Source organism: Lissotriton helveticus, chromosome 3_1, assembly GCF_964261635.1.
Source record: "Lissotriton helveticus chromosome 3_1, aLisHel1.1, whole genome shotgun sequence".
NCBI lineage: Eukaryota > Metazoa > Chordata > Amphibia > Caudata > Salamandridae > Lissotriton > Lissotriton helveticus.
Genome location: NC_136061.1, coordinates 814038176 through 814062332, shown reverse-complemented (window position 1 = coordinate 814062332; position 24157 = coordinate 814038176). Strand labels below are relative to the sequence as shown.

The 24157-nt window shown below is 41.6% G+C and overlaps 1 long non-coding RNA gene across 1 annotated transcript in view; it reads right to left on the bottom strand.

Moving 5' to 3' along the window:
- Nucleotides 1-4463: 4463 nt before the first annotated feature.
- The window catches only part of LOC144824751 (uncharacterized), a 52336-nt gene continuing 32642 nt past the window's right edge, over nucleotides 4464-24157 (bottom strand). The window contains exon 2 of the long non-coding RNA XR_013609098.1: nucleotides 4464-7354. This is a non-coding gene — a long non-coding RNA (uncharacterized LOC144824751). The remainder of the gene's footprint in view (nucleotides 7355-24157) is intronic.

Below are 24157 nucleotides of genomic sequence, written 5' to 3'. Positions count from 1 at the left end.
GGAAAAATTTAGTGTTTCTTTATAACTAAACATGAATAATTGTTTTGTTAATAATTAATAAGTATAACCATTTACTATATAAATAATTGCCTTAAATAATGTATTTTTATTTCTCTGAATGTATGTATTTCTGAAAAGAAAAGATAAATGTTTAAGTTAATTAATTAATAATAATAATAATAATAATTATATTTGTTATTATTTTTATTAATTAATTATAAATTTTTAATAATAATTTCTAAGTATTATAAAAGTATATAATTGCATAAATAATCTTTTACCAATACCAGATATTATTATTATACATATTATTCCCCTTTACAGTTCTAAAGTTAACAACATAAAAAATTTATATGTATAATTTAAAAACAACATTGTCAGAAATATGTGTAAAAAAATGTCTTTATTAGTATTTCCATATCTTGAGCAAATATAATAATTGTCATGTTACTTTATACAAATGTAAATATAAAAATTAAATATTTAATAATATTAATATATGATATTAACATTATTAAATATAAATGGAAGAAACAGAAAAATAACTGGTATATTTTTTATTTCAATATAAATACTTGTAACAGAAAGTGATTGATAATAAGATTTTGTTTTGACATAAAAAATGTTGTGAAAAAATTTTGTGTCACAAATTAAAACATGTACATAAATGATAATGTGTTATTCTGCAAATACAACATTTCCAAAAATCTTTATGTTATATTTGATAGTGATTGTATTGTATTACACATGAAAAAAATAAAAAAATTGTAATAAAGTTTTGTGAAAACATCCATTTTGCATTGTCTTGTAATATAATAACACACTAAATACATTTATATGCAAATGTGCTGGACACAGACCAATTAATAATTGCTATTCCTACTGCAGTCAAAGTATTATCAGAGAAGTTGCTGGACACTGACCAATTAGTATTTACTATTCCTACTCAAGTGAAAATAATATCTTGAAAGGTGCTGAAGACTGACCATGTATAAATAAGAATAGCTACTTTAGTATAATGTTATTGAGTAAAAATTGTCAAATATTTATATATATTGTATAAATATTATAAACATATTTTTTTAGTATATTTTTTGCTGAGTAGTTCAAAAAATTATTATTAGCATAAAAAATAGCAAGTATTTGTCACTGAAAAATTTCAAATATTTGTAATATTTATATAAAAATTTCTCACACTTTATATACCCAAACAGACCCTGAACCCTAAAAATACCCCTTTACCCTAAAACTAAAAAGTGTCCATGAACTCAAAAATATACTCCTTTACCCAAGAACTGGAAACTGACCCTAAACCCTAAAAATACCCCTTTAGCCAAAAACTAACAACTGACCCTGAACCCAAAAAATTCTCCTTTATCCAAAAACTGAAAACTGGCCCTGAACCCTAAAAAATACACCTTTACCCAAAAACTGAAAACTGACCCTGAACCCTAAATATTCCCCTTTAGCCAAAAACTAAAAACTGACCCTGAACCCAAAAAAAAACCCTTTACCCAAGAACTGAAAACTGACCCTGAACCCAAAAATATACCCCTTTACCCAAAAACTGAAAACTGACCCTGACCCATTAAATATACCCCTTTACCCAAAAACTGAAAACTGACCCTGAACCTAAAAATATACCCCTTTACCCACAAACTTAAAACTGACCCTGAAGCTTAAATAAACCCCTTTACCCAAAAACTGAAAACTAACCCAGAACCTTAAATATACCCCTTTACCCACAAACTGAAAACTTACCCTGAACACTAAAAATACCCCTTTACCCTAAAACTGAAAACTGACCCTGAACCTTAAATATACCCCTTTACCCACAAACTCAAAACTGACCCAGAACCTTAAATATACCCCTTTACCCACAAACTGAAAACTTACCCTGAACACTAAAAATACCCCTTTACCCAAAAACTGAAAACTGACCCTGAACATTAATTATACCCCTTTCCCCAAAAACTGAAAACTGACCCTGAACCTTACATATACCCCTTTACCCACAAACTGAAAACTTACCCTGAACACTAAAAATACCCCTTTACCCTAAAACTGAAAACTGACCCTGAACCTTAAATATACCCCTTTACCCACAAACTCAAAACTGACCCAGAACCTTAAATATACCCCTTTACCCACAAACTGAAAACTTACCCTGAACACTAAAAATACCCCTTTACCCAAAAACTGAAAACTGACCCTGAACATTAATTATACCCCTTTCCCCAAAAACTGAAAACTGACCCTGAACCTTACATATACCCCTTTACCCACAAACTGAAAACTGACCCTGAACCCTAAAAATACCCTTTTACCCAAAAACTGAAAACTGACCCTGAACCTTAAATATACCCCTTTACCCACAAACTCAAAACTGACCCAGAACCTTAAATATACCCCTTTACCCACAAACTGAAAACTTACCCTGAACACTAAAAATACCCCTTTACCCAAAAACTGAAAACTGACCCTGAACATTAATTATACCCCTTTCCCCAAAAACTGAAAACTGACCCTGAACCTTACATATACCCCTTTACCCACAAACTGAAAACTGACCCTGAACCCTAAAAATACCCTTTTACCCAAAAACTGAAAACTGACCCTGAACCTTAAATATACCCCTTTACCCACAAACTCAAAACTGACCCAGAACTCTTAAAATACCCCTTTACCCTATAACTGAAAACTGACCCTGAAACATAAAAATACCCCTTTACCTAAATAGAGAAAAATGACCCTGAAAACAAAAATTCCACCTCTACCCAAATGTAAATATTATTATTTAATTAACTATTAATGAATTATTAACTATAAATAATAAGTTCATATATTAGCAAAGTAGCTGTAATTAATTGAATGTAATTATTTATACTATTTATTCCCAAACAAATATTTAATGATAACAAATAATTATATAAAATAATTGTATAAATAATAATTTAATTAACTAATTAATAATAATTAATTTATAATTATTTACTAATGATAAATATGTACCAAATTATATGAATTAATTAAAATTAAAATATTTACTAGTTAGCAATTAATTTATAATTTACATTTCTAAGAAACATATCATAATTAATTATTTCATTTAAATTACTTCCCACCCTTATCCCCTATTAACCCAACATCCCGCTCCTAAACATTAAGTACAATTTATACCAATAACAACGATGAAAATATTTTTGCACATTAACTGTAATTAATTTCATTTAATTATTAATGAAATTTTCACCAATTATGTAACAAACTATAACAACTTTTTTATATATAAATATTACTCTAAATAATGTAATTAACTAATTAATATTAATTATTTACCAATTAATTAGTAATACAAAATAATTTTTTTTTAATAATAATTAATTAACAAATTAAGAATATTTATTTTCCAATTAACTAATTTATAATAATTAATTACCAATTAATTACAACTTAAAATTTTATTACCAATTATATTAAATAAATAACCAAATAATATTCTTCAATTTCCAATTAAGTAATTAATATTAATTAATTACCAATTAATGACTAATTAAAAATGTATTACCAATTACATTAATTAATTAGGTAAATAATAATATTCTATTTCCAATTAACTAATTAATAATAATTACTTACCAATTAATTACTACTTAACATTTTATTTCCAATTATATTAATTAATTAACTAATTAATATTATTTATTTTCCAATTAACTAATTAATAATATTTAATTACCAATTAATTAATAATTAAAAATGTATAGAAATTTAATATAAATTAATTAGCTAATTATTATTAATTATTTCCCAATTAATTTAAATATAAAAATATTTACAAACATATATAAATTAAATATTTATTTTAAATTACTCCCCACCCTTATCCCCTATTAACCCAACATCCCGCTCCTAAACATTAACTACAATTTATATTACTATTAAAATTTATTTATATTTTTTACTTTTTTTCAACATAATATCGATATTTTTTCCTTTGACTATTATTCGATATTTTGTCATGTCGATATTTTTGAGTCGATATTTTTGTACTCGATATTTTATTATAATTATTGTAATCGATATTTTTAACAACGATATTTTTGTTATCGATATTTTATCATATTCAAAATTTTTAACTCGATATTTTGTCCATTCGATATTGTGGAGTCGATATTATGTCTGTGCACCAAAATACATCATAGCTTGAAACCTATGATTAAAATATCTGCACACTTTTACAGGATCCAAAGAACACGGTTCTCCAAGTGTCTTCCTTTCAACATTTTTTATATTGGAATTTACTTCTCGTAGAAATTCAAGCAAATCTTTCCAAGCATACTCTGCACAGCTAAGTGTCACAAACCATGTTGGTGTACCTAAGTTCCGTAACATACACTTCAGTTCTCCATGACGATGATACCAATACTCATTTGTTCCTCATTGACATGCCATCAAATTAATTAACTGTGCTTCTAAATTTTCATCTGTTTATTGAACTTTCTTCATAAAATCTATCGCTGAAAGAACTGATTGATGAACTCCAGTTTTCAGTATGTGGTTCACTGCATAGGACAGAGAAGTCAGATCACTTTCAAACAAAAGGTGAAATATATATGGAATACACTGTCGAAACCTAGGATCATCAGAGTATAATCTTGTTGAGCGATATTCTGAAACTGCAATCCATACAGGTCGGTCATCATATCTTCCACCTTCTCCAGTAGGAAACAGCTGTAGAAAAATCGAGCTTCTAAGCTTTTCTCATATACACTCAATGGAGTTCCCTTTGCTTTTTTCATTTGAAACAACTCAATGTTGTTTCCTATTACTTCTTTTGAATGTAGAGGCCAGATTGTGTAATGTTCATAAATCTCTTCACTCCTTGACTTATCCACTTTCTCTATTTGCCCACTTGAAATTTCACATTCATCTTCGAAAGTTATTACCTGTTCTTCCACATTTACACTTTTATATTAAATATTATTCTCCACAAGATATAACATAGCTTTTGAACTTTTCTAACATCCACAAATTCTTGCCATATTTTCTGACTCTTTGTTGGTACTCCATTTACTAGAATAACTACTGCTTCATTTTCCTCTTTGTCTCCACCAACAATTTCAATATTTTTCTTAAAATCTAAAGGTAAGTACACCACTCTTCCTTTCAGTCCTCTTTGTAAGTCTGTTGGTGGGAGTGTACCTGTTTCAGGCTCCATGCAAATTATAGTTTGAAATGTATGAACAGTTTGAATTAGAACTGACTCATATGTTTTCAAATCTACCTGTTCCTCCGGAATAACTACTAGTTCTTACTTTTTATGTACTGCTCTAGCGGGCATTTTGTCCTCTTCTAATTTGTTATAACAATATTAACAAACACGTTGGTCACTGAAATTGACCTTCCACTAACAATTCATTTGCAAATTCCTTCCACTTATCATTATTCTCCTTTTCAGATTTCAAATACAAATCAACATTCCTAGTTTGAGTTTTATAATTAGTACATTGACAACAAACACAAACTAGGGGGTCGATTAGGATGGCGGACGGATTGCTCCCACCGGGCTGGCGGTAGCCACCACCGGCCCGTAGGGGGCAATCCGTCCGCCATCCTCACAAAAATGACCCCCGCCATATTAGGATGGCTGGGGGCTCCGCGGCGGACGGGAAGACCGTCTGCCGCTTTTCCGCCGCGGTCGCCTTGCGACCATTGCGGAAAAGGTCTAATATGATGGCGGTGTCTATCAGACACCGCCAGCCATATTAGGATGTGCTTGGGGGATTGCATACGGTCTTTGCTTTGGGGGCCCGTTGCGCATTTCAAAGTACAACATGGCAGGCACCGCGTGGTGCCTGTCATGTTGTGCTTTGAAACGCACAACATGCATTTTTGGCATTGTGGAGGACGGTGCTTTCAGCACCGCCCGCTGCAATGTTAAAAATGCGGGATGCACCCACCACTGTGGCGGGTGCATCCTAATTTGAGGCATGGGACCTCCGCCCTTATGTCCGACGGTCCCTGCCCTCGACAGGATGGCGGACGGACAAAGTTCGTCCGCCATCCTAATGCCCCCCATAGTTTGGCATTTCAGAGCACACTATGTTAAACTTTCCAATTTCTTCTCCTACTCATATTCCCATCTTCTTCAGTATCTGTAATTGTCAAAGTTTCACTTTCTGTGCACTGCTCTTCAGAACCAAAATATCGCAACTCAATACCATCACACTTTTTCTGTACTTCTAATAAAGAGCCATGTAAAAGAGCTGTATTCAGTTCACTGAAACATAATGCAGGACTTTTTACACAGTCCACATTCCTTACAAACGTCAGCATTTCTGAATGGTGTACTGCTAACATCCTCAAGTGATGAAAAACACTTTTACACACTTTTCTTGAAAGACAAGCCAGAGACTGCCCATGTTTCTCCGGATATTTTCTTCCACTACATGGATCTAGTCTGTTTAACACTTTTCTGTGTATATTCTCGTAACAAATTTTGCATTACATCAATAAATTCCTGTTGAATACTACAAATACTGCTACAATCGCACTTATACACAGGAGCTTGTGTGCGTTTCCCTTGCACTTCTTCAGCTATTAACTGTTCTGCACTAATCCTAACCATTTCTTCTTTTGGAACAGGACAACCATTCTTAACTTCGTAGCACCGACCTCCAGTATCAACTGTAAATGGTAAACTATTTTCTTGAAAGTAACTCGCTTCATTAAAAAAAAGGTTCACTATTAGACATATGTTTCCATTTACCACTGAAGATTTTACAAAGGTTCCTTCTGCTCACAAGTCTTTTTTTCTACTTTTGTTTTTTAGAATCTTCATTGTTTTATCCAACAGTTTCATCCTCTTCAAAATCAAAATGAATATATATTTTTTAACTTATAAGTAGTATCCACTATGCTTTCAATATGCTGTTTCTGTTTCAATTGCAGCAGTTTCTTTTTATATTTCCAGCATCCTTTTATTAAATTCTGAATTACTCTATTTCGAAAAAGTCTTTGATGAATTTCTTGAAATTGTTTTTGTCTACGGGTAACAAATACTCTTTCCTTACCACGATTTTTTTTTCTTGCAATTTGAAGTCAAAGTCTTCTTCTCCTTACTTCAAAAATTCTTCTTTTTCGTGTGTGTGATGTTATTTTCATTAAAAGTATGTAATACTTTTTTAAAAAATTGTCTCGTGTTTTTACCAGAAGAAAATCTTTTTTTAGTACTCTCATTTACTTGTAATCCACATTTTTTACTTTTCTTTAAGTAGATTGCCTTTATGTCTTTCCTTTTTTCTCAGTTCTTCTAGGCATTTTCAACTTTTAATCCAAACAAAATCATTTTCTGAGAAAGAAAAAAAAGTTTCAATTATTTGGTATATCTGTACAATATGTCAAAATAATCACATACAATTAGATAAGTTCCACCGACTGCTTGCAGAGGGAATGCTTCATGGTAGTGGAGCTGATTAAGGGAACAGTAAGATGACAGGTAGTGTCACCAGCCATACAGCACGTATTTATTGAATTATTTAGATTCACATTCCCATTTTATATGTGACTCTACTTCTTCTTCACTTTCCCCTCTCCTCCCCCGCGCCCCACCTCACCATTCCACGCACCCCACTGTCCCACAGCACTTCCTCTGCATCCCACTACAGATAACTTTGTAGATACTATTTTGAAAAATTGCTATCTGTATACTTAGAGTAATATTGTCAACTAAATGGTACATGTAAACGTTACCCTTATTAGCTTAACACTTCTATCGGCAACTTAGCAAGCATAACACTGCTCCATATCAACAAAGTTATGGTACAGGCTTCCATTTCATTGAGGATGTACATAACCAAAAACAGATCAACTTTTAATGACCAACAAAAACGACCGACATGGGGGATGGAGAGGGGGGAGAGATTAAGTAAGATGTCATTCCCATTTTGGTAATGTGCCAGCCCACTCGTGGACGGACCTTTAACACCAGCAGAAAACCTTGTAATTACCTTAATTAACATTTACTTGTGCTTTAGTACTGTAACCAACCCCTGAAAGTACTGTTTATAAAAGTAAACAAACAGAGCTTTATCTAGTATAAAAATAGCAAACAGTGGGAGTGAGATGCCCCCCCATGAGCTGGCTCGCAGAGGGAGAACTGCGGGCCGTCGGCTCCTAGAGGGACAGCTGCATGCCGAGTCCCAGAGGGAGAGCTGCAGGCCGGCAGGTTGGCTCATAGAGGGAGAACTGCTGCCCGTCGGCTTGCAGAGGGAGAGCTACGGGCCAGCTTGCAGAGGAACAGCTGTGGCCGACTGCTATAGGGAAAGGCGCGGGCCGTCGCCTTGCAAAGGGATAGATGCGGGACGGTGATGTTGGGAGAGGGAATGTGAAGAGTGTATCTTGCAAAGAGAGAGCTGTGGTATATTCTAGTGTTGGCTTGCAGAGGTACAACCGTGGGCTCGACGGCTCACATACAAACAGGTGCGAGCCGACCGATGGTTCACAGAGGGAGAGTTGCGAGCCGGCTCATAGAGGAGCAGGTGGGGGCCGACTGCTATAGGGAAAGGTGCGGGCTGTCGACTTACAAACGGATAGGTGCGGGATGGTGATGTGGGGAGAGGGAGCATAAAGGGTGTATCTCGCAGAGAGAGACCTGCGGTATATTTCCAGTGTTGGCTTGCACAGGTACTACTGCAGGCCTGACGGCTCGCAGACAAAGAGCTGCGAGCCGACTGATGATTCAAAGAGGGAGAGTTGCGAGCGGGCAGACTGGCTCATACAGGAAGAGCGGCGAGCCGACTGCTTGGCTCATAGAGGGAGAGCTGTGGCTCGTCGGCTCGCAGAGGAAGATCTGCAGGCCGGCTCGCAGAGGAACAGCTGCGGGCCAACTGCGATAGGGAAAAGTGTGGGCCGTCAGCTTGCAAACGGATAGGTGTGGAATGGTGATGTGGGGACAGGGAGCGTGAAGGATGTATCTCACAGAGAGAGAGCTGCTCTATATTTCCAGTGTTGGCTTGCAAAAGTACAACTGCAGGCCTGATGGCCCGCAGAGGAAGAGTTGCGAGCCAACCAATGGTTCGCAGAGGGATAGTTGCGAGCCGGCGGGCTGGCTCGTACAGGATGAGCTGCGAGACAATTGGCTGGCTCGTAGAGGGAGAGCTGCGGCCCGTCACCTCGCAGAGGGAGAGCTGCGGGCCGGCTCGCAGAGGAGCAGCTGCAAGCTGAATCCTATAGGAAATGGTGAGGGCTTTCAGCTTGCAGATGGATAGGTGCGGGACAGTGATGTGTGGAGAGGGAGCGTGAAGGGTGTATCTCACAGAGACAGCTGCGGTATATTTCCAGTGTTGGCTTGCAAAGGTACAACAGCGGGCTCGACAGCTCGCAGACGAAGAGCTGCGAGCCGACCGGTGATTCGCAGAGGGAGAGTTGCGAGCCGACGGAATGGCTCATAGAGGAAGAGCTACGAACTAACTGGCTGCCTCGTAGAGGGAGAGCTGCAGCCTCGTCTGCGAGCCGACTGGTTCGCAGAGGGAGAGTTGCGAGCAGGCTGGCTGGCTCGTATGGGAAGAGCTGTAAGCCGACTGGCTAGCTCGTAGAGTGAAAGCTGCGGCCCGTTGGCTTGCAGAGAGTGAGCTGCGGGCTGGCTCTCAGAGGAACAGCTGCAAGCCCACTGGTATACGGAGAGGTGCGGGCCACAGGCTTGCAAAGGGATAGCTGCGGGATGGTGATATGGGGAGAGGGAGCATGAAGAGGGTATCTCGCAGAGAGAGCTGCGGTATATTTCCAGTATTAGCTTGCAGAGGTACAACTGCGGGCCCGACGGCTCGCAGACGAAGAGCAGTGAACCGACTGGTGATTCGCAGAGGGAGAGTTGCGAGCCGACGGACTGGCTCATCGAGGAAGAGCTACGAGCCAACTGGCTGGCTCGTAGAGGGAGAGCTGCGGCCCATTGGCTCAAAGAGGGAGAGCTGCGGGCCGACTAGTATATGGAGAGGGTGCAGGCCGTCCACTTGTAAAGGGATAGGTGCAGGACGGGGATGTGGGGAGAGGGAGCGTTAATGGAGTATCTCGTAGACAGAGAGCTGCGGTATATTTGCAGTGTTGACTTGCAGAGGTACAACTGCACGCCTGAGGACTCGCAGAGGGAGAGCTTATTCCTAAACCCATGTAATCTTTCAAACATATGTCACATCCCTTTTGTACCACTGAAACTGATTACGACCTTCTATTTACACTACAGATCCCACGAACATGCCAATAAAAGTATAAGTGCTATTTTCATACTAGATAAAGCTCTATTACTTAATTTTTACAAACACTACTGTTGTGTGCACAAAATGGGGGAGGGAGATGAGAAAAGTAAACGGAGGTGTAATTCCTAAACTGTTATTGAACCATTCCTTTAATATATGTATATTCAGGGCTTTAAGTGGGATAAAAAAATGGCGGGTGTCTGAAAGGGGTAGCAGTGTTCAGCACCGCTAAGACCCGGCGCATTTAACGGCCTACGTATATTCACCACAGAGACACAACCTAACAATTCTTATCACTTATAATCACAGTTAGCTTACTAGTGTGAAAACATTGTACAGAAAATATACTAAGAACATTTTTTTTTCTTTTTTAACTCTTACACATTTATAAAATATCTCTTGTAAAGAAATGCCCCCTTCACCTTTATTTCGTAAGAATGAGCAATAAATACTCTCTTTAGCAGCATCTAGTCACTAACTACTAACACAGTGCAGTGCACCCAATCGTAAAGCACAAACACTGTTTAGATTATATCTCAAAGTATCATCAACTGATTCTAACCATGCATACATACAGAAAGCAACATGCACGTTTACTTTGTCCATTTACTCTACATGTAAACTGTGCACATTCTGAACGGATTCACAGTATAATACCTGTCTTCACTTATATTCAAATGTACCTCAGAGTGTAAAATGTGACATCACAACCTATGCATATGTAATATTTCCAACATGACACAGTGCAGTTTTATACCATTGAAACTGATTGCAACATTCTCTCTATAGTACACATCCTTACCAATATGGCAATAAACGTAGAAGTGCTATTTTAATAATACAATGAGCTGTATTAGATTATTTTTATAAACAGTACCACTGGGGGCACACAATGGTGGTGGGAGCTTGGCAGACTAAATAAAGGTGTAATTCCCAAACTTTTTATGTATTATCCCTTTATTATACTTATATTAACAGCTTTAAGTGGGATGAAAATTTTCAAAACCATACAGTCTTTTAGAGATGAAATTATACACCTCTTCTTTGTGAAAAGCTCCTAAACATATATAAAGTACTTGTTTAACAACTAGTCACATTTTATGCATATTTTTGAGCCAATGTGAAACACCACACTTTACTAACACTATGTTATTTAGAAATAAAAAATACTTTCAAACTTAAAAATATTGCTTCAACTACTTATCCACTACTACCACACCTTCATAATTTCTAACTTACCTTCGTAGTTGGTATGCAGATTTCAAATGTCAAAAACGCATGCAATTCTTTGTTTGTCACACAGTACATGTAATGTACCGCTTTCATCAAGAATGGATCCAATAATGGCACAATTTCTCTGTTGCTCCACACATAAATACATGTAAAGAACAAATCGGAATAGTTCCTTGATTTTTTCAAATTGCAAAACTTCTCTCTATTGGTTATTTTGGAACTTTCCGTATAAACAGTTTTCTTAATAGTTAATGACACGTGCAGGTTAAATGTTCATCAATTTTTTTAAGTTCCAACTGTGCCTTCCAAATGCAAGTAGCAGGTGGGATTGAGCTGAGAAAATTTTATCCCATGATATGTACTCCACGTTCAAACTGCTGTTTATTAACTAATGAAAAAGATGCTTTTCCTCAAATCTAATATGCATCCAACTTTTCAGAAAACAATGCTTTTCATCTCCTAATCAGTAATCGTTTTGTATGGGGGAAAAAAGTAGTTCCCCATTTTTAAAGCTATCTCTTATTCTACGAACGGACTGCATGAGCTACAGACATCTATCCATAACTTCCATACAAAGGGCCCGATTACGATGGCGGTTTTCCCGCATCCTCCGGGCCGGCGGAAGCCACCGCCGGCCCAGAGGATGCGGGAAAACCGCAGCGGACTGAAAAAGACCCCCCGCCAGATTAGGAAGGGTGGGGGATCGTTTTTCAGTCCGCAGCTTTTCCGCCGCGGTCGCCTCCCGTCCGCGGCGGAAAAGCACTAACATGGCTGGCGGTGTCTATCAGACACCGCCAGTCATATTAGGATGTCTGGAGGAACATGCCTTTACACGGCGGCATTTCCGCCCTGCAAAGGCATACGGATTTTTGTTTGAGGGCCCGTTGCGGGCCCCCAGGGGTGAAGGGGGGTGGGGGGTGCACATGGGGGGTACCTATGGTACCCCCCTGCATTTGCCTGCGCAAAGCGGCAGGCACCGCGCGGTGCCTGCCGCTTTGGGCATGCAAATGCACAACTTACATTTTTATCATTGCGGCGGGTGCTGCTTCAAGCAGCACCCGCCGCAATGATAAAAATACAGATGTGACCGCCAGGGTGGCGGTCACTTCCTAATTTGTACGGAGGGACCGCCGCTGCCCCTGCGGACGGTCCCTCCTACTCTATGGTGGCAGACGGACTCAGGTCCGTCCGCCATCATAATCGGCCCCAAAATGTGGAGATTAAATGGTTTGCACAGAGAGGACTGAAGTGGTACCAATTGTTGCCTTTGGTTAAAACCTGTTTGCATCTCCAACACCCTGACCTTATGATTGTGCACTGCGTTGGTAACGACCAAGGTACGTTGACTGGGGTAGATTTGGAAAAGCTAATGAAGGACACCTTTGGACAACTGATGTTGCTTTTGCCTCAAACTGTCTTTGTATATTCCAATATAAGCCAGAAACAGAAGTGGAAATGGTCAAACCAATTTAGTCCTCGGATTGAAAAACTAGGAAGAATGTCAACAAAGCTGTGTCTGCATACCTCAGAGACCATAGAATGGGGTCCATCTACAACAGCAGCATACGTTTTGATATGGCTGATATCTACAGAAGAGATGGAGTACACTTCACAGATCAGGGAAATCGAGTTTTTCTAAATAACCTGACACTGTGCATCCGCACTTATATGTAGCTCCAACTAATAAACACAAAGGCTCTTTTTACAGCCGCCTTGTATTCCCAATATCGGTTCGCAGAGTGACAGCTGCAATCCGGCTAGCACAGGGAGACCTGCGGGTCATTGGGCAGGCTCACAGAGGGAGAGCTGCAGGCCGTGGCCTTGGCTCGCACTGGGAGAGCTACGAGCCATCGGCTCACAAAGGCGCAGCAGCGTACTGGCTCCCATAGGGAGAGATGGGGTCTGACTCGCAAAGGGAGAGCAATGGGTCTGCTAGCAGAGACACAGCTATGACCTAACGGGCTGGCTCACAGAGGTAGAGCTCAGGGCCCGTGGGCTCACTGGTAGAGGGAGAGCAACAGGCCGACAGGCCTGCCAGCAAAGACACAGCTACGCCCTAAAGGGCTGGCTCGCAGAGGTAGAGCTTTGGACTCATCGGCTCTCAGACGCAGAGCTGTGAGCCGACAGACTGCTACTGTTTTATGGTTTAGGGTAGTGCAGTGATGTTTGTGTAGTGTAGGGGGTTGTGGTGCGGGTAGTGTTTCAGGGTTTAGGGTAGTGCAGTGGTGTTTGTGTAGAGTAGGGGGTCATGCTGGGGGTATATTTAGGGTTTAGGGTAGTGCAGTGGTCTTTGGGTAGTGTAGGGGGTTGTGCTTAGGCGTAGTGTTTTAGGGTTTAGGGTAGTGCAGTGGTGTTTGTGTAGTGTAGGGGATCGCACTGGGGGTAGTCTTTTAGGGTTTAGGGTAGTGCAGTGGTGTTTGGGTAGTGTAGGGGATCGTGCTGGGATATATTTAGGGTTTAGGGTAGTGCAGTGGTCTTTGGGTAGTGTAGGGGGTCATGCTGGGGGTAGTGTTTTAGGGTTTAGGGTAGTGCAGTGGTGTTTGGGTAGATTAGGGTGTTGTGCTGGGGTGGCATTTTAGGGTTTAGGGTAGTGCAGCGGTCGTGCTGGGGGTAGTGTTTTATGGTTTAGGGTAGTGCAGTGGTATTTGTGTAGTGTAAGGGGTCATGCTGGGAGTAGTGTTGTAGGGTTTATGGCAGTGCAGTGGTGTTTGGGTAGTGTAGGGGGTCGTGCTGGGAGTAGTGTTTTTAGGGTTTAGGGTAGTGCAGTGGTGTTTCCGGTAGCAGAGTGGTGTTTGTGTAATGTAAGGGATCGTGCTAGGGGTAGTGTTTTATGGTTTAGGGTAGCACAGTGGTGTTTGGGTAGTGTAGGGGGCTGCGCTGGGGGTAGTGTTTTAGGGTTTAGAGTAGTGCACTGGTGTTTGTGTAGTGTAGGAGATCGCGCTGGGGGTAGTGTTTTAGGGCTTAGGGTAGTGCAGTAGTGTTTGGTAGTGTAGGGGATCGTGCTGGGGTAGTGTTTTAGGGTTTAGGGTAGTGCAGTAGTGTTTGGATGGTGTAGGGGATCGTACAGGGGGTAGTGTTTTAGAGTAGTGCAGTGGTGTTTGGGTAGTTTAGGGGATCGTGCTGGGCAGTGGTGGTGCGTCCATTGGGGGCGTTGTGGCGTTGCCCCACTAGCCACATGGACGACTGTGACGCTAACATTCAATTTAGTAACAAAATAATCTGAGCGCACTCGCAGTCTGTTCAACGGCAACGCTCTAGCTCAGAGAGCTCTACCGGTACAAGCCCGACTGAACCGGACATAGTTGAAGGATGTGGAGGCGGGGCTGCGGCAGTGAGTGACAGCGCAGCAGAAATAGCGCAGCAGCAGTGTGCGCATGTCAATTTTGGGCTAGTCATTTTTATGACTGGCCTGCACATGCGCACACGCACAGTAGTACCTTCCCTCCTCCCCTTAATACTATGACTCAGACTGGCGAGGGACCCAAGGGTGCTTCTTCATACCGCAGCCCCCGGGTCTCATTATGGGCAGGCAGTAACCCTGCTCTTAGCCAATCATGGCACAGTGGCGCTGCTAATGCAGCACCAGGATTGGCTGAGACACCACGAGCATGCAGGATGGTGCCGCGCATGGGTGGTGGCACTGCCCAGTGCCGCACTTGTATGGCCAATCACACTGTGGCTTATGTGAAGCCATGCAGTGGTGAGGGGCCATTTCCTCTATGCTGTCGGCATGTCACCGCGCCAGTACGAGTCAGAGTCACAAGAGTCATCGTACCTCACACAGACTGTAGACCTCGTGCTGCCGGTGTGTCTACACAGTCAGTCGAGTGAGTCAGTCGACACACTTCCCCTCATAGATAATGTAAGTTTTTAACACAAACAGTCAGTGACTGTGTACAGTGGTGGCATGAATGATGTTCCTGTGTCAGGGGCCCAAGTGCAAGCAAGGAAAATTGTCCACGTATAAGCCTGCCTCCTTTAGGCCTTGGGATACGGGATGCTGATTGATGCAGAATTCCTTCAGTTGACTCGCTGAATTGAACCCGGTAGTATTTTAAAAGCGCGCTCCTAATGCCTTCCCATCTATTTTATGTGACCTGGTCGGGCGCTGCGGAGCAGCCTCTGGCCGGCCCTCGTAATGTGATGATAATTAAGGTAACTAGACATAATATTGAATCCAAAATATAGAATAGCCATAATATTGAAGTAAAAATATAGAATGAACAAAATATCGAATAGACAGAATATAGTGGTGAAAAATATCGAATTGAAGATAAATCATATAATATCGATTTTTAAAGGGAAATAGGGTGGGAAGTAATTTAATTATATTAAATTAAATATTCATTTTTAGAAATTACTAATTATTTGTAATTTAATTTTGCATTTTAGTTCTGAAGCGGGTTGTGGGTTTATAGGGGAATAGGGTAGGAAGTAATCTAATTGTAATTAATTAAATATTTTTATTTATTTATTGGTATTCATTTTGAATTCATTGTTAATTAATTTTTCATTGATAATAATTTTTATTAATTGATTGATTGATAATTATGTTATTGTTATTAATTTATTTTCCGTTGTGGGTTGTGGGTTTATAGGAGAATAGGGTGGAAAGTAATGTAATTGTAATTAATTAAATCATTTTTATTTATTTATTGGTATTGATTTTTAATTTATTTTAATTAAATGTTAATTGGTAATTATTTTATATTAATTGTAATTCATTTGTATTAATTCATTAATTGATAATTACGATAATTGTATTAATTTATTTTCTGTAGCGGATTGTGGGTTTATAGGGGAATAGGGTGGGAAGTAATTTAATTGTAATTAATTACATATTAAAAATAATTTTTGTGTATTGATAATTAATTTACTGTTAATTAATTATTAATTGGTATTAATGTTTATTATTAATTATTTTTTGTTATTGAAAATTAATTAGTTAATTAATTATGAATAGGTAATTAATTTTAATAACTAATATTTATTTGTATTTCTAATTGATTAATTATTACATAATATTAAATTGGTAATTAATTTTTATTAATTTGTTTTTGGTATTGATATTTAATTTATATTCATTAATATATTAAATCATTACTTTCCCTACTGTTAAACTCACTAGAGTGGGAGTAGTAATTTGTGTCCCTACGCTAGCCAACGCTTTCCCTACTGCTGCACTCTCTGGAGTGGGAATAGTAATTTTTACCCCTACACTATCCAACGCTTTCCCTACTGTTGCACTCTCTGGAGTGGGAATAGTAATTTTTACCCATACGCTATCCAACGTTTCCCCTACTGTTGCACTTTCTGGAGTGGAAATAGTCATTTTTACCCTCCCGCTATGCAACGCTTTCCCTACTGTTGCACTCACTGGAGTGGGAATAGTAATTTTTACCCTCCCACTATCCAACGCTTTCCCTACTGTTGCACTCACTGGAGTGGGAATAGCAAATGTTACCCTCTCACTATCCAACGCTTTCCCTACTGTTGCACTCACTAGACGGAGAATAGTAATTTTTACCCCTACGCTATCCAACGTTTTCCCTACTGTTGCACTCACTGGAGTGGGAATAGTAATTTTTACCCTCCCGCTATCCAACGCTTTCCCTACTGTTACACTTACTGGAGTGGGAATAGTAATTTTTACCCTCCCACTATCCAACGCTTTCCCTACTGTTTCACACACTGGAGTGGGAATAGTAATTTTTACCCCTACACTATCCAACGCTTTCCCTACTGTTGCACTTATTGGAGTGGGAATAGCAATTTTTACCCCTACGCTATCCAACTTTTTCCCTACTGTTGCACTCGCTGGAGTGGTAATAGTAAATGTTACCCCCCCGCTATCCTATGGTAAAAATATTGTATATGTGTTTATTAATATTACGTTAATACATATATATATGTATTAAAAAATTAAATTGTATGTTTTTTTTATAACTTAAATTAATTATTTAATAATTTTAAGGTTATTTAAGTATTTTTAGGTATATTTTAGTTAATTATATGTATTATTTCATTAATTTTAAATTACTTTTACGACATTAAAAAAAACGATATTTTGACTAACTATATTTTTTACAACGATATTTTTGATTCATTATTTTTGTACTTACCTGATATTTTTGCATTCTATATTTTTTCATCGATATTTTGGTAATTCTATATTTTTGAATTAGATATTATGTCAGTGATCCGATAACTAATATGTATGATTACATCATCACTTTTATGAGGTCCCGGCCCGTTGTGGGGGAAGTACTGCCTTTCAGAGGAGGGAAACAAACCAGTCCTAAAATCCGGTATTTGTGGAATATCCAGCGGCAACTAGATAAGGCCCAGGGCTTTTTACTACAATCACATTAAAGTACAGCAGCCCTGCTGACGCTGCCAGCGGCGTTGGACTTCAACAGGCGCGGTGCGTCCATTGGGGCGTAGGGGCGAAGCCCCACTAAGCCCCATGGACCCACCTCGTCGTCACTAGAAGCCAAACACAATTATTTAAAAAAATCGCGTTATCTGCCGGCCGGGAAACCGGGAGACACCCGACCTTCCCGGAGTGCGCAAGGGGGGGGGGGGAGGATCGGGCTGCTGCAGCTGCGCAAGTGTATTTTTGGGCACAAACATGCCCGCGCATGCGCAGATCGTTTTCTTGTGAATTCCCCCTTAGAGAGAGGACCAGGGGGCGGGCCGCAGCCCCCGGGGTTACACAGGGCGACTGGGCGAGGAGTCATGGTGCCCCTCCAGCCAATCCTGGCGCAGGATTGGCTGGTCACTACATAGCCCGGTTACATAACCCCTGACGGATAGCACGGCCGACTTTGGTGCTGGGAAACCAGGTTCGAGCCTCTTATCAAACCATATAAATGTATACATGACTTACTTTGGTGTTAAATAAATAGATATTTTAAAAAACAAATAAAAATGATGTTCCCACTAAGGTGTGAAATTGGTGTCGAATAAATACATGTTTTTAAAAACAATGAATATTAATCATGTATCATTGGTGCTGGAGTACAAGGTTCGAGACTGGTATTAAACACTGACAAGCTGTGTGCAAGTTATATGGTCATAAAAATACATGAATGATGGATGCAGGATGGGTGGATGGATGGATGAATGATGGGTGGCTGAATGGATGGGTGGATGCATGAATGAATTATGGATGCAGGATGGATGCAGGATGGGTGGATGAATGAATGATGGATGCAGGATGGATGCAGGGTGCATGAATGAATGATGGATGGATGGATGGGTGGATGCAGGAATGGATGCAGGATGGATGATGGATGGGTGGATGGATGGGTGGATGGATGCATGAATGAATGATGGATGCTGGATGGGTGGATGGATGGGTGGATGAATGAATAATGGATGCAGGATGGGTGGATGGATGGATGGGTGCATGAATGAATGATGGATGCAGGATGGATGGGTGGATGGATGGATGGGTGCATGAATGAATGATGGATGCAGGATGGGTGGGTGGATGGGTGGACACACGAATGGATGCAGGATGAATGATGGGTGGATGAATGGATGCGTGGATGCATGAATGAATGATGGATGCAGGATGGGTGGATGAATGAATGATGGATGCAGGATGAATGCAGGGTGGATGGATGGGTGCATGAATGAATGATGGATGCATGATGAATGGGTGGATGCATGAATGGATGCAGGAATTGATGATAGATGGGTGGATGGGTGGGTGGATGGATGGATGCATGAATGAATGAATGATGGATGGATGCTGGATGGGTGGATGGATGGATGGGTGGATGAATGAATGATGGATGCAGGATGGATGGTTAGATGGATGGATGGGTGCATGAATGAATGATGGATGCAGGATGTGTGGGTGGATGGATGGGTGGACACATGAATGGATGATGGATGATGGATGGGTGGATGGGTGGATGGATGGGTGGATGGATGGGTGGATGGGTGGATGGATGGGTGGATGGATGGGTGGATGGATGCATGAATGAATGATGGATGGATGGGTGGATGGATGGATGGGTGGATGCATGAATGAATGATCGATGTAGGATGGATGGATGGGTGAATGCATGAATGAATGATGGATGCTGGATGGATGGGTGGATGCATGAATGAATGATAGATGCAGGATGGATGCAGAATTGGTGGATGGATGGGTGGGTGGATGGATGGGTGGATGCATGAATGATGTATGGATGGATGCAAGGTGGTTCGGGCTCGCTCGCTGCGCTCGCTGCGGTGCAATATGCAAATTAGTTTACGCCTCACCACTTTCAAATGTCACCAGCCGCCCCTGGACTTCAAGTCCAGCAACTAGGATGAGAAATGCTCGCACCGTTAGAGTGAAAGTATCAGGAACTGCAGAGAGTGCTGCTGCTACGGCCCAGTCCTCATGGGTATAGCATCTAACACAGCCCTGCTAACAAGTGCCGATACTGTTCGGTTGCCAGCCCTACAAGCCGCAGCCTTTCTGTAGCACAGCCTGATAATTTCTCAATACGCCAGGCCAGCCAGCGAACGTGTGTGGTGATTTGAGGGTCTCGGGCGATTCGCAAGAACTAGGGGACGACACTTGCCCTGGGGATAGACCGGTCTGAACAGGTAGGAAATACCAGGAAAGCTCTGCTGTCACCCGATATCTGGGTGGAGTCAGGCATACTGCCCCTTAAGAAGAGCTGGCTCATCTGGCTCATGGTTCCCCCATATAACCTTCCAGGGGTCATTTTGTTTTATTGATGGAAAGCACTCGGATCTTTCATTAAAACCTCTATCGCTCGTCACATATTTTCTATGTAGATGGTTTCGCTTACCAAAACGTGTCTGTGGATTGCTGGGAGGCCACTCTTTTCCACCCTTCACTAGCTACTTGATTGTGCCTAATTTTGACTCCATTGGGAAAGCCGGCAAATCTAAATTGTGTGATGTTCTGTTCCTGACCCTAATGCAGAGCTGAAGGCTCCATCCTGTGGTATAATTTATTTCCTATGGCTTTCCTTTGATCGAGCACTCACTCGTATAATGCTCTCTTTGGTCTGTCTTTTAGCGGTGCTCCCTCTGGGGGAGTTTAACTGTTCTTTGCCGGTTGACTGAGCATGTCGCGCTCTAAACTGAAAGTCAGTATTTTAAATGGCTGCGCAGGGAGGAAGTCACCATACGGTACTGTAACGTAATGATCTAATAATGCATGCCAGTGGGTTTGGTTACTTGAAGAACGATCAGTGCTGTGTACAAAAATAACACAGTTTACCTCAGTTAAGTCAATAGAGCAGGTTGGAGATTTAGCTCCAAATGCTGTGTTCTTTTTAAGGCAAAACTTAAAAAATAGTTGACGTGTTTAAGAAATTAGCAGAACGTTGGCCAAGATGCCTGCATGCTTTGGAAAAATCTGAGAAAAAATAAATATTATAATTTATTATTATTTTGCACATGGAATGGATAATCACATCGCAATGCCAGCTTGCTCAGCCATTCAGAGGAATATCAGGCTTTGCTCACAGTGAAATGTTGTGGAATGGAATGCTACAGGTACACACACATGCACAGAAGTAAATACACACTCATACAATACTCACACAAACACGGAAATAAACACACACAGGCAGACACAGTGGGACCCCAGTGGGACGCTCACAGCCCCATTAAGAAATGGCAGGCTGCCATTAAAAATTATCCTTTGCAAAACAACAGTTGATGGACAGAATGCAGAACAATGTCATACATTCACCCCAGTACAGAGATCTGGGCCTAAATCCATCGTTTTTTGGCACTCCACACCTCCCCAGTTCAGACATGGCGATATGAAAATCAGCCTTAACCCTGTGCCTCATGGGAACAGTCCAGCCCGAACTGCCAAGCCATGTCTTTCCCGGACCAGAATCAAGCATCCTAGGACCGGTTTCTGGCTATCAGCCGTCTTCAGCCAGGATAGCTTGACTCCAGTGGTGTGAAGAGCATGGGACTCACGTCTGAGCATACCCATCCCACTCCGGGTGACAAATGCAAAACAACAGTTGATGGACAGAATGCAGAACAATGTCATACATTCACCCCAGTACAGGGATCTGGGCCTAAATCCATCGATTTTTTGCACTCCACACCACCCCAGTTCAGACATGGCCATATGCAAATCAGCCTTGACCCTGTGCCTCATGGGAACAGTCCAGCCCGAACTGCCAAGCCATGTCTTTCCTGGACCGGAATCAAGCATCCTAGGACCGGTTTCTGGCTATCAGCCGTCTTCAGCCAGGATAGCTTGACTCCAGTGGTGTGGAGAGCATGGGACTCACGCCTGAGCATACCCATCCCACTCAGGGTGACAAATGCAAAACAACAGTTAATGGACAGAATGCAGAACAATGTCATACATTCACCCCCCAGTACAAAGATCTGGGGCTAAATCCATCATTTTTTTGCACTCAACACCACCCCAGTTCAGACATGGCCATATGCAAATCAGCCTTGACCCTGTGCCTCATGGGAACAGTCCATCCCGAACTGCCAAGCCATGTCTTTCCTGAACCGGAATCAAGCATCCTAGGACCGGTTTCTGGCTATCAGCCATCTTCAGCCAGGATAGCTTGACTCCAGTGGTGTGGAGAGCATGGGACTCACGTCTGAGCATACCCATCCCACTCGGGGTGACAAATGCAAAACAACAGTTGATGGACAGAATGCAGAACAATGTCATACATTCAGTTCGGGCTGGACTGTTCCCATGAGGCACAGGGTCAAGGCTGATTTGCATATGGCCATGTATGAACTGGGGTGGTGTGGAGTGCAAAAAAAAATGATGGATTTAGGCCCAGATCTCTGTACTGGGGTGAATGTATGACATTGTTCTGCATTCTGTCCATCAACTGTTGTTTTGCATTTGTCACCCCGAGTGGGATGGGTATGCTCAGACGTGAGTCCCATGCTCTCCACACCACTGGAGTCAAGCTATCCTGGCTGAAGACGGCTGATAGCCAGAAACCGGTCCTAGGATGCTTGCTTCCGGTGCAGGAAAGACATGGCTCGACAGTTCGGGCTGGACTGTTCCCATGAGGCACAGGGTCAAGGCTGATTTGCATATGGCCATGTCTGAACTGGCATGGTGTGGAGTGCAAAAAAACGATGTATTTAGGCCCAGATCTCTGTACTGGGGTGAATGTATGAAATTGTTCTGCATTCTGTCCAACAACTGTTGTTTTGCATTTGTCACCCCGAGTGGGATGGGTATGCTCAGACGTGAGTCCCATGCTCTCCATACCACTGTAGGCAAGCTATCCTGGCTGAAGACGGCTGATAGCCAGAAACCGGTCCTAGGATGCTTGATTGCGGTCCAGGAAAGACATGGCTTGACAGTTCGGGCTGGACTGTTCCCATGAGGCACAGGGTCAAGGCTGATTTGCATATGGCCATGTCTGAACTGGGGTGGTGTGGAGTGTAAAAAATCAATGGATTTAGGCCGAGATCTCTGTACTGGGATGAATGTATGACATAGTGCTGCATTCTGTCCATGAACTGTTGTTTTGCATTTGTCACCCCGAGTGGGATGGTTATGCTCAGACGAGAGTCCCATGCTCTCCACACCACTGGAGTCAAGCTATCCTGGCTGAAGACGGCTGATAGCCAGAAACCGGTCCTAGGATGCTTGATTTCGGTCCAGGAAAGACATGGCTTGGCAGTTCGGGCTGGACTGTTCCCATAATGCACAGGGTCAAGGCTGATTTGCATATGGCCATGTATGAACAGGGGTGGTGTGGAGTGCAAAAATAGATGGATTTAGGCCCAGATCTCTGTACTGGGGTGAATGTATGACATTGTTCTGCATTCTGTCCATCAACTGTTGTTTTGCATTTGTCACCCCGAGTGGGATGGGTATGCTCAGACGTGAGTCCCATGCTCTCCGCACCACTGGAGTCAAGCTATACTGGCTGAAGACGGCTGATAGCCAGAAACCGGTCCTAGGATGCTTGATTCCGGTCCAGGAAAGACATGGCTTGGCAGTTCAGGCTGGACTGTTCCCATGAGGCACAGGGTCAAGGCTGATTTGCATATGGCCATGTCTGAACTGGGTTGGTGTGGAGTGCGAAAAAACGATGGATTTAGGCCCAGATCGCTGTATTGGGGTGAATGCATGACATTGTTCTGCATTCTGTCCATCAACTGTTGTTTTGCATTTGTCACTCCGAGTGGGATGTGTATGCTTAGACGTGAGTCCCATGTTCCCACACCACTGGAGTCAAGCTATCCTGGCTGAAGACGGCTGATAGCCAGAAACCAATCCTAGGATGCTTGATTCCGGTCCAGGAAAGACATGGCTTGGCAGTTCGGACTGGACTGTTCCCATGAGGCACAGGGTCAAGGCTGATTTGCATTTGGCCATGTCTGAACTGGGGTGGTGTGGAGTGCAAAAAAACTATGGATTTAGGCCCAGATCTCTGTACTGGGGTGAATGTATGACATTGTTCTGCATTCTGTCCATTACTGTTGTTTTGCATTTGTCACCCCGAGTGGGATGGGTATGCTCAAACGGGAGTCCCATGCTCTCCACACCACTGGAGTCAAGCTATCCTGGCTGAAGACGGCTGATAGCCAGAAACCGGTCCTAGGATGCTTGATTCCGGTCCAGGAAAGACATGGCTTGGCAGTTCGGGCTGGACTGTTCCCATGAGGCA